Source organism: Jaculus jaculus, chromosome 5 (assembly GCF_020740685.1).
Source record: "Jaculus jaculus isolate mJacJac1 chromosome 5, mJacJac1.mat.Y.cur, whole genome shotgun sequence".
NCBI classification, from domain to species: domain Eukaryota; kingdom Metazoa; phylum Chordata; class Mammalia; order Rodentia; family Dipodidae; genus Jaculus; species Jaculus jaculus.
In genome coordinates this window covers 141,681,023-141,690,337 of record NC_059106.1, presented here as the reverse complement: position 1 = coordinate 141,690,337, position 9,315 = coordinate 141,681,023, and the positions used below count along the sequence as shown (strand labels likewise).

The window sequence follows — 9,315 nt, the reverse complement described above, 5'->3', positions numbered from 1 at the left end:
TGCATTTTTATGCATTGCATTGTGCTGAGTTCTGTGATCCGTACTAGCACATTAGCAAGCTAAGGGGGAAGACTTTGGGAATGCCAATTTGTTGCAGCTTGACACGAACTGTATGTAAGTGACCACTGGGAACTTGTGAGTGCCATCTGAAATGGGGCAGTCTTGTGGCACTGAGCCCTCAACCTGTGGAATCTGATGGTCTCTCCAGGTAGATGGCACCAAACTGAATGAAATATGCTTTCCAGTTTGGGGCAAAAAACCCCACTCATACATCTGGTTATAGAGGGGTGTTCTGTGCTTAGGATTAAAATAGAAAAATAGTTTTTTTTTTTCCCTTTTACAATATGAAGTTTACTAAGGAGGGTTGACCTTCTTTAACTGTCAGACCTGTTAACATAGGGAACTAGGTCTGCTGCTTTTCATCATTTGGAGCTTTCATGAGAATGGGAAGAAAAGATGCTGTCCTGGTGAAGGGCAAAGGGAATCGGAGAGCCGACAAGGCACTGGAACTTGTAGACATGGACCACAGCCAAGGTCAGCCCTTCCAAATCTCCAGTTTAGACACATCAGGTGACACATAATGGAAAACGTATGTCATGTGAATGAACATTTAGATGGCCTACAAGTTGCAGGACCTGAATGAGTATCTTATGGGAGAGAAGGAGTTGGGGTTAGGATCTGCCCTATGTCAATGAGGTGAGCTGAAAGACAAATACATCGTTTGAATTGCAAATCGCTGAGCCTGACTAGCTCTGCCAAGTTTTTTTTTTTTTTTTTCTGATTTACTTTTATGCATGTATTAGAGATAGAGAGAAAGTGAGAATGGGGGCTCCAGGGCCTTTAGCCTCTGCAAATGAACTCCAGATACATGCACTACCATAGGCTTTTGGCTTACATGGGACCTGGAGAATTGAACCTAGATCCTTGAGCTTCACAGGTAAGCACCCTAACCACTAAGTCACCTTTTCAACCCCCAGGCATTTTTTTGTTATTGGTTTTAAAATTCTGGTATTTCACTTCTACCTTTAAGAACTTATGAAAATGTCACCAAGAACTGTGCAGTACAGACACTTCTAGTCTTTACAGATTAAAAAGTTTTCCCTTTGCAAAGCTGACAATATGAATCCTCCAAAGGCGGTCAAAAATATTTGCTAAATAAATAAAAGATATTGATCATAGTGATCTCATAGCATAATGATCTATCTCCTAGAGTGGAAAGAGTCTTTTTGACCCATTTAATATCTGGTATTTTCTCTGTGGACTTTACTGAGCCTGAATAATTTGAAGAATTGAGAGTTTGAACTATGCATATTATTTCCTAAGTAATAAGACACTTCAGTCATGAAGATTGGCTCTCAGACTGATTTATGGTACAGCTTCCATATAGAAAATGGATGAAGATACCCAAGAGTCATCTTTAGAAATTCATGGCTTCATATTTACCCTTAAACTAATATAAATACAGATACAGAATAGAGAAAAACAAACCCCATTCATCCTAAGATCTTCAATTGTCATCTTGGAAATTAGACATCCAGAGGCTGGTTTACATGAGAAGAACAAACAAAATCTGAATTGTATATCAGGATATGTAACACACACACACACACACACACACACACGAATGATATTTTTAACTCAAAGGGGTGGTTAGAATCAAAGCTTCTGGAGTGGAAGGCAAGGTGGCCAAACAATGAATGTCAACAAGGGATGATTATTGAGTTTTTATTAAATGCAGATTTAATTCAATGTCATCTCTATGGATAAAGTTCTCTAGTCTTCATCTTCCTGAATGGGAGACCAAGACATTTCTGTAGCTCAAACAGACCTTGAACTTGGGATCCTCCTGTCTCAGCTTCCCAAGTGCTGGCATTATAGGCCTGTGGTACCAGGGCCTACATGAGAGGGTCACATCTCTAGAATGGAAGTTTCCTTTATGAAAGAAAGTTGTGCTTTAGGAAAGGAAAGCTTGTGGTTTGCTTTAGAGGTTTTTCTGTTTCTGCTGGCTTTCATAATTTATTTATTTACTTATTAAGACAGAGAAAGAAGGAGAAAGAAAGATAGAGAGGCAGATAAAGAAAATTGGCATGGTGGGGCCTCTAGCTGCTACAAACAAACTCCAGATGAATGTGCCACATTGTGCATCTGGCTTACATGGGTCTTGGAGAATCGAATCTGGGTTCTTTGGCTTTGCAGGCAAGCGTGTTAACCACTAAGCCATCTCTCCAGTCCATCTTCTGGCTTTTAATGGCCTTTAGCTCAAAACTTGATATGCCTAAGAGGCATATTTTGAGATGGCATTTATTCTAAAACCTCTCCTACATTTCCTGGCTTGTGGATTGTCCAGTGCCTTTTTGGTTTCTGGCTTTTTGCTCTTCTAGTTCCTATCTGTCTTTTTAGTCACCCAACATGAACTAGAGAGAATTGGGAATTCATAAAACAATATATGGTGACATTGAAACCTGTTATTCTCTAGATTGCCCAGGGACCTTCTTGGAATGGAATAAAAACTACTATGTTTGTTGATTACTCGTATTGAAGTACCAGTTATGTTGCAACATGGCATCTCACAAAAAAAAAAAAAAACAGACAAACAAACAAAAACAAACCAAAAGACTTATCTCCACAGCATCAAGACAATGCTTTGTACTAGTTATTGCAATTTTTAGATAAGTGATAATCGGCATACACAATGTTTAGACCTGTTCTCGCTAGGACACTGGGATGGCTCAGCTGCTCCACAAAGGCTCCCTGAGCATAAGAAAATTTTTTTTTTTTATACTTGCAAATCTCTTTAATGTCTGACAACAGAAAGTTAAATTCTCACATTTGCCTTTTATTCAGTATGTTATAACAACACACACAGTGCATGTCAAACCTAGCATATATGAGGCTCTAGGTTTGGTTCAAACCCCAGTACCACAAAAAAACAACCATCAGACGGCTTTCCAGAAAACTGCTCTGTATACTCAGAAAAGAATTAAGAATGAAAAAGTGGAAAGGGTGTTGCCGCGCACACGCCTGAGCACACACGCGTGAGTGCACACGCCGTGGGGCATTTCCGCTTCCAGAGCACTGTCCGCTGAGCAGTGACACTGGCCCTGTTGCCTGTTGTCGTCGTGCCTGCCGCCCGCAAGGCCACCACTGGGGTTACTGTCCTTCGGGGACTGGGAGATACTGGGCATGAGTGGGCAAATGATTTTGCAGGTACCAGAAGTTCGCATATCAATATATCTGCCTGCACATGGCAATTATGCCTTCACCTTAAATATAAACAAGGCTAGGCCTTCCTGGTTTGATACTATTGGGCTTTCACCAGTTTCTCAGGAGGATGGATCTGAAATTAAACAGGTAGCAGAAAATGTAAAAGCCTTTATAGTTCAAGAGGTGAAGAATGGCATTCCTTCTAACAGGATTATTTTGGGAGAATTTTCTCAGGAGGAGCTTTATCTCTATGCAACGCAACAGAAAGGGGCGGGTGGCACTACACTCAGTTGTTGGTTTCCACTTTGATCTTCATTTACACAGGGTCCTATCTGTGGCATCAACAGAGACATTTCTATTCTCCAGTGTTGTGGAGATAGTGACTCTTTAGTTCCCTTAATGTTTAGTTCTCTGATTGTTGAAAAACTAAAAACACTGGTAAACTCAGTGAATGTAACCTTCAAAATGTCTGAAGGCATGATGCACAGTGTCAACAGAAAATGACAGCTGTCAAGCATTTTATCGATAAACTCCTCCCTCCAGTTGATTGACATCATTAACAGGCCTTGTGTAGATTACACCAGCATCCTTGTAGTAGACTATAGTATACACCTTTTCCCACATCTGATTCTTTTTTTTTTTGTTCGAGGTAGGGTATCACTCTATCCCAGACTGACCTGGAATTCACTATGTAGTCTTAGGGTGGCCTTGAACTCACAGTGATCCTCCTACCTCTGCTGGGATTAAAGGCGTGTGCCACCACGCCTGGCTCTCATGTCTGATTTTTAAACTCCCTGATGTTTGCAGTGTTAAAACGATTTGCAAATATATGCCAATGAAACAGACCACATGATGCCTCCTCATTAGAAACTTATAATCTTTAAGTTTCTTTACATATATTTGTATAATATAATCTTGAACATACTAGTATTACAGTGAAACAGCTAGTTTCCTTTTCTCAAATGTAATTCAGCAGAATCCTGTAACCAGGGTTCTTATTACATCATTTGAAAATTAAAACCAAACATTACTTTATATATTGCAAATAACTATACTTTAGTCCAAATTCAGACCTCTGTAGTTATTAGAATCTTCAATACAGGTAATAATAATAATTAAATGGTTTTATTTTTCTGTAAGCTGAAAAGTTAGATCATGTTCTGGTATGTTTAGAAATATTAAGACTGATTTAAAAATTAATTTCTAAAGTGATTAGGATTACTTATACAGTTTAAGCTTATAGACATTTAAAGCCAACTTACTGTAGAAGAACAATCTACTAGGAAAATTTGCTTTATTTGAGAGGGAGAAAGAGCGAGAGAGAGAGAGAGAAAGAGAGAGAGAAAGGGAGAGACAGAGAGAATGGGTGCACCAGGGCCTCCAACCACTGCAAATGAATTCCAGATGCATGCACCACCTTATACATCTGGCTTATGTGGGTCTTGGAGAGTCAAACCTGGGTCCTTTGGCTTTGCAGGCAAGCACCTTAACTGATAAGCCATCTCTCCAGCCCTAAATTTTCCTTTTTTTAAGATCAGTCTTCTTGTGAAGAGTAGCAATCAATTGCCTTTAAGTTGTCAAAGTGTCCAAATTACTGCTGAAAGTATTTAAAACAAATTTATGAGTAATAAAGATTAGTCACGGCCAGGCTTGGTGGTGCACACCTTTAATCACAGCACTTGGGAGGAGGATTGTCATGAGCTCCCAACCACCCTGAGAGTACATAGTAAATTCCAGTCAGCCTGGGCTAGCTCAAGATCCTGCCTTGAAAAATAAAACAAAAACAACAAATAAACAAAAAAAAGATTAATTAGAACCTTAATGCAATACTTATCATAGTGTTTACTATGTAGCAGAAATGCATGGCTGATATATTTTTTTTTTTAATTTTTTTTTGTTCATTATTTATTTATTTATTTGAGAGCGACAGACATAGAGAGAAAGACAGATAGAGGGAGAGAGAGAATGGGCGCGCCAGGGCTTCCAGCCTCTGCAAACGAACTCCAGACGCGTGCGCCCCCTTGTGCATCTGGCTAACGTGGGACCTGGGGAACCGAGCCTCGAACCGGGGTTCTTAGGCTTCACAGGCAAGCGCTTAACCGCTAAGCCATCTCTCCAGCCCATGGCTGATATTTTTGAACTGTGTTAATTTTCCTGCTGTATTTCAACTGACCAAAACAATGTTAAGAATGCATCTTTATAAATGGATGCTAATTGATAATGGAAATAATTTACAATGGACTATATAGGATATAAATAATGAAGTCATATATTTGCCTCAACTTAAAAGTTTTAAGCAACCATTTAATATTTACATTTTATTAATATAGTAATTTGCTTTACCTTGAAGACAACAAATGTATTTCAATTATATAAACCAGCAAGTTCTTATTTATAGTGACTCTTCAAAAAAAGTCAAATGTCTTAATGCCATTAAAAATAACAGTGGGGAGCCAAGCGTGGTGGTGCATGCCTTTTATCCCAGCACTAGGGAGGCAGAGGTTAGGTGGAGTTCAAGGCCACACTGAGAATAGAGTGAATTCCAGGTCAGCCTGGGCTAGAGTGAGACCCTACCTCGAAAAACCAATAAAATAACGTAACAGTGGGTTGTACCTAACGAAGTGTTCTCAGTCATCTGTGTCTGCTCTACATTATAACAGGGGAGGCAGCACTAGCCAAAAGTTTCCTGCACCATTCTTGTTCTCTTTGACCATAAACTAGCAATGTGAACTCTGAATACTGCTTTAAGAACAAGGTCCCAAAGAAGAGGATGAAGAGATCATCTGGAGCCTGTGCAGTGTGGCTAGTCCCTGCTCAGCAGCCATGGAGAAACCCCTCCACCACAAGGACCATCAGATGTTGATATACCTGTCCAAAAAGACAAGCACACCTATGATTCCAGGGCTGAGCCTAGACTGATGTACAGGAGCTGGCTGGCTGGTGAATTGATGATAAGTCTCGGGATGGTACTGATATCAGAAGTCATTCTTTAGAATTTAGAGCCCTTTGTAAATACACAGCGGAGGAAAGAAAATCAGCTTCAACTGAGGACAAGCTGTGGCCGTGCATATGCTATCCTGTGAGAATTTCCACTGTTGAAATTTTCAAATTTTAGTTTGCTGAAAAAACTAACTTTTGGCCTCCTCGAGAGTCCTCTTTTGAGATCCCCTCACACCTTGAGAAAAAGTGCAGTGCCATAGGGTAATCTCCTCATTAGCATGTAAAGATATAGCTCTCAGGCAGAGAGAGTAAGGGTTTAGAGGATCTGGCCTTGAATAGTAGGATACAGACTTAGTTGGTTTGTGTTACATTCAGTATAGGTTCTCTATAGAAACAAGGACAACACATCATACTGGCCTGACTTGTCTTCTTATTAGATATGTTGTCATAGTGTTGCTGGGCATGATGGCACACACCATTAATCCCAGCATATGGAAGGCAGAGGTAGGAGGATTGCCATGAGTTCAAGGGCACCCTGAGACTGCATAGCAAACTCCAGATTAGCCTGGGCTAGAATGAGAACCTATCTCAAAAGAAAATTGTCCATAAATTATCAAAATGTGCTACAAAAAATCTGCTTAAAGAAAAGTGAAAATGAAATCCAACAAGCATGATACATTCTACAATAGTCTTCTGTTTTTGATTTTGGTTTATGACACCTGAATTCGGACCTTTTCTATCACACACTACTATTCTATTACATGCTACTATTCTATTACATACTATTCCAGTGAAGCCATTGATTAACTACACAGAAGCTACCAGGAAAATGTAGAAAACAAAGTAAGCAAAAAAATCCTTATTTCTCTTATTCTGTATCTAAAATATATTCAGTAACATATTCCATAAGGATTTAAGGTGTGCTAGCTATACTAAAAAGACTGTGATTATGGGTAATCATAGGGAACTTTTTGAATAAAATGTAGCTGTTCTGAAATATAGATATTTTCATTCATGAACAAGATCTCATTTTTATCGTTTTTTTTTTTTTTTTTTAAAGCAAGGACTCTTCTTGGTCACTTAGAGATGATTCCTTTGTACCCTTTTAGGTGGTTCAGTTCTTCATTAAATGGATTGTAGCCTTGCTCTTTTAAACACTGGAGTGCCCAGAAGAGCTGGTCTAGTGGAGGAAATTCATCCCAAGGGAACCACTCCCAACCCGAACTCCAAGTGGCCCCCAGGAAGCTGGAAGCGGCCGGCTCCAAACGACCCTTTCCTCTTTCCCAGCAAGACGCACCCGGGATGCCTGGAGCTCAGAACCACCACGCCGACCCCCACTCCGGGCCGCGGCTCGGGAGGCTCCGGGGCGCCCGCGACGACGGCCATTGCGCGGCCCAAGAAAATTTTATGTTCTCCTTGTCATTTCAGTCACTAGTCACAAGATTCTGCATTGCTGTCCATGGCTCAGATCTTCCATTTGGCCTTTGTTGGACAGAAGAACCCGCTTATGCTTAACCAACAAGGCTCTCTCAAAGACAAACATATTAGCTACTTTGGCAAAATGTCTGCAGTGCTGTTAAATTGTTATTGAAATACAGGCAGACTTTTATTTATCCAATTAAATCTCAGGCATCATTTTTTTTTTAATGTGGATAATTGCAGGTTGCTAGTACTCCCCCTTTAATTGGTTTTGACCACGCACAATGATTTTTTGATCTTTCCAGCTGCTTCACTAGAATTAAAGAGAGAAAAAAAATGACCCCATGGCCCTCCTCTCTCCATCTAATGAGGGGAAAGTCACAAAATGAGAAACACAGATGTATTTTCTTGATGCTTCCTTTTAACACAAACATAATGATAACCAGCTCTTTCTTCTCCCAGTGACTTCCTTACAGAATTGTGCAGGGGAAGCTGCATGTGGATTTGGTTGTTATATGCAAAGAATCTGCATCCTCCAAAGGTAATGTAGAAAGGAGAAAAATGAGCTGCAATAACAGGAATGAGAAAATGGCAATAAATCATAAATGATAATCAGAAAGGTCCTGATAAATCAGTGCTTAGGATCTAACAAGTCTCCAAGGGTTCATAAAATTCTTTCATTGCTTCCAGCCTAGCAAACAAAAGCACCGTTTGAGAGCCATCAAGTAAGACTTCTTTTTGTCGCTTCAACTTGCAGCTCATCTCTTTCTCCTCCCAGTTCATCAACTCCCAAAGCTCTTAGAAACCTTAAGGCTCTCCCTATTCTCATTTGGCTGCTAACAAACAGTCTCACTTAAGCCACTAGAGGGATCCCTCTTCTTTGAAAAGGAAAAAATACCCCAAAACCAAAAACCTGAATGGCATGTTAAATTAGAAACTTGTAATGATGCAGGGCACAGTCAGGCAGAATAGACAATTAACTCTTACAGGTTTCAAAGGTGTGTTATGTCTGTGGAGAGAACACTGCTCCTGTGGAGCCAAGGTCTTCATAGGACCTGGGAGAGAATGACATATGGTCTCTGCCACATGACATGCTTTTAAAGTACTCTACTGGTCTGAAATGGCAGTTTAAAGGAAACAGGCTACAGGCTGAAAAAATGACTGTGCAGGTCACGGATGCTGATTACTACAAGCTCCTAGTGATTTGAACCCTGGTTTTGAAGAACTTCGTATTTTGACATCTCAACCCCTTGGCAGTTTGAAACACCATAGAAATGATGTTTCAATTGTGTACATTTAATGATAGTACAAGTTAAATGACATATATATATATATATATATATATATATATATATATACACACACACACACATACACACACATATATATATACATAATGTGCATATACATATGTAATTATATTTAATATTTCATGTGATATAGGAAACATCTTAAGTTAACCAAGACTCCCCCCACTGGGTGAACCTATGCATTTCTTAGTGGGTTTGTTGAAGAATAGGAGAGAAGTGTGCTGGGAGCAGGAGAGATGGGTCTAATGGTAATAAAGTAAGGGGAGCTTAGCAGGCCTGTATGTTCATAGTCTTCCCTGCATCCTGGTGTCTGCAAAGATGAGGCTATTTCTTTCTGCCAGGTATAGAATGGGTGCTTCTCACATGAGGATCTTATTGATGGCTTTAGGGGAAAGTCAGAAAAACCCTCCCAATTTTCTTTACTCTGTAATTATTTATTTGC

General features: G+C 39.8%; 1 pseudogene; it reads left to right on the top strand.

The window, feature by feature from the left end:
• The first annotated feature begins 443 nt into the window (after positions 1–443).
• LOC123460709 lies at positions 444–3,755 on the top strand (annotated as a pseudogene).
• Positions 3,756–9,315: the final 5,560 nt, after the last annotated feature.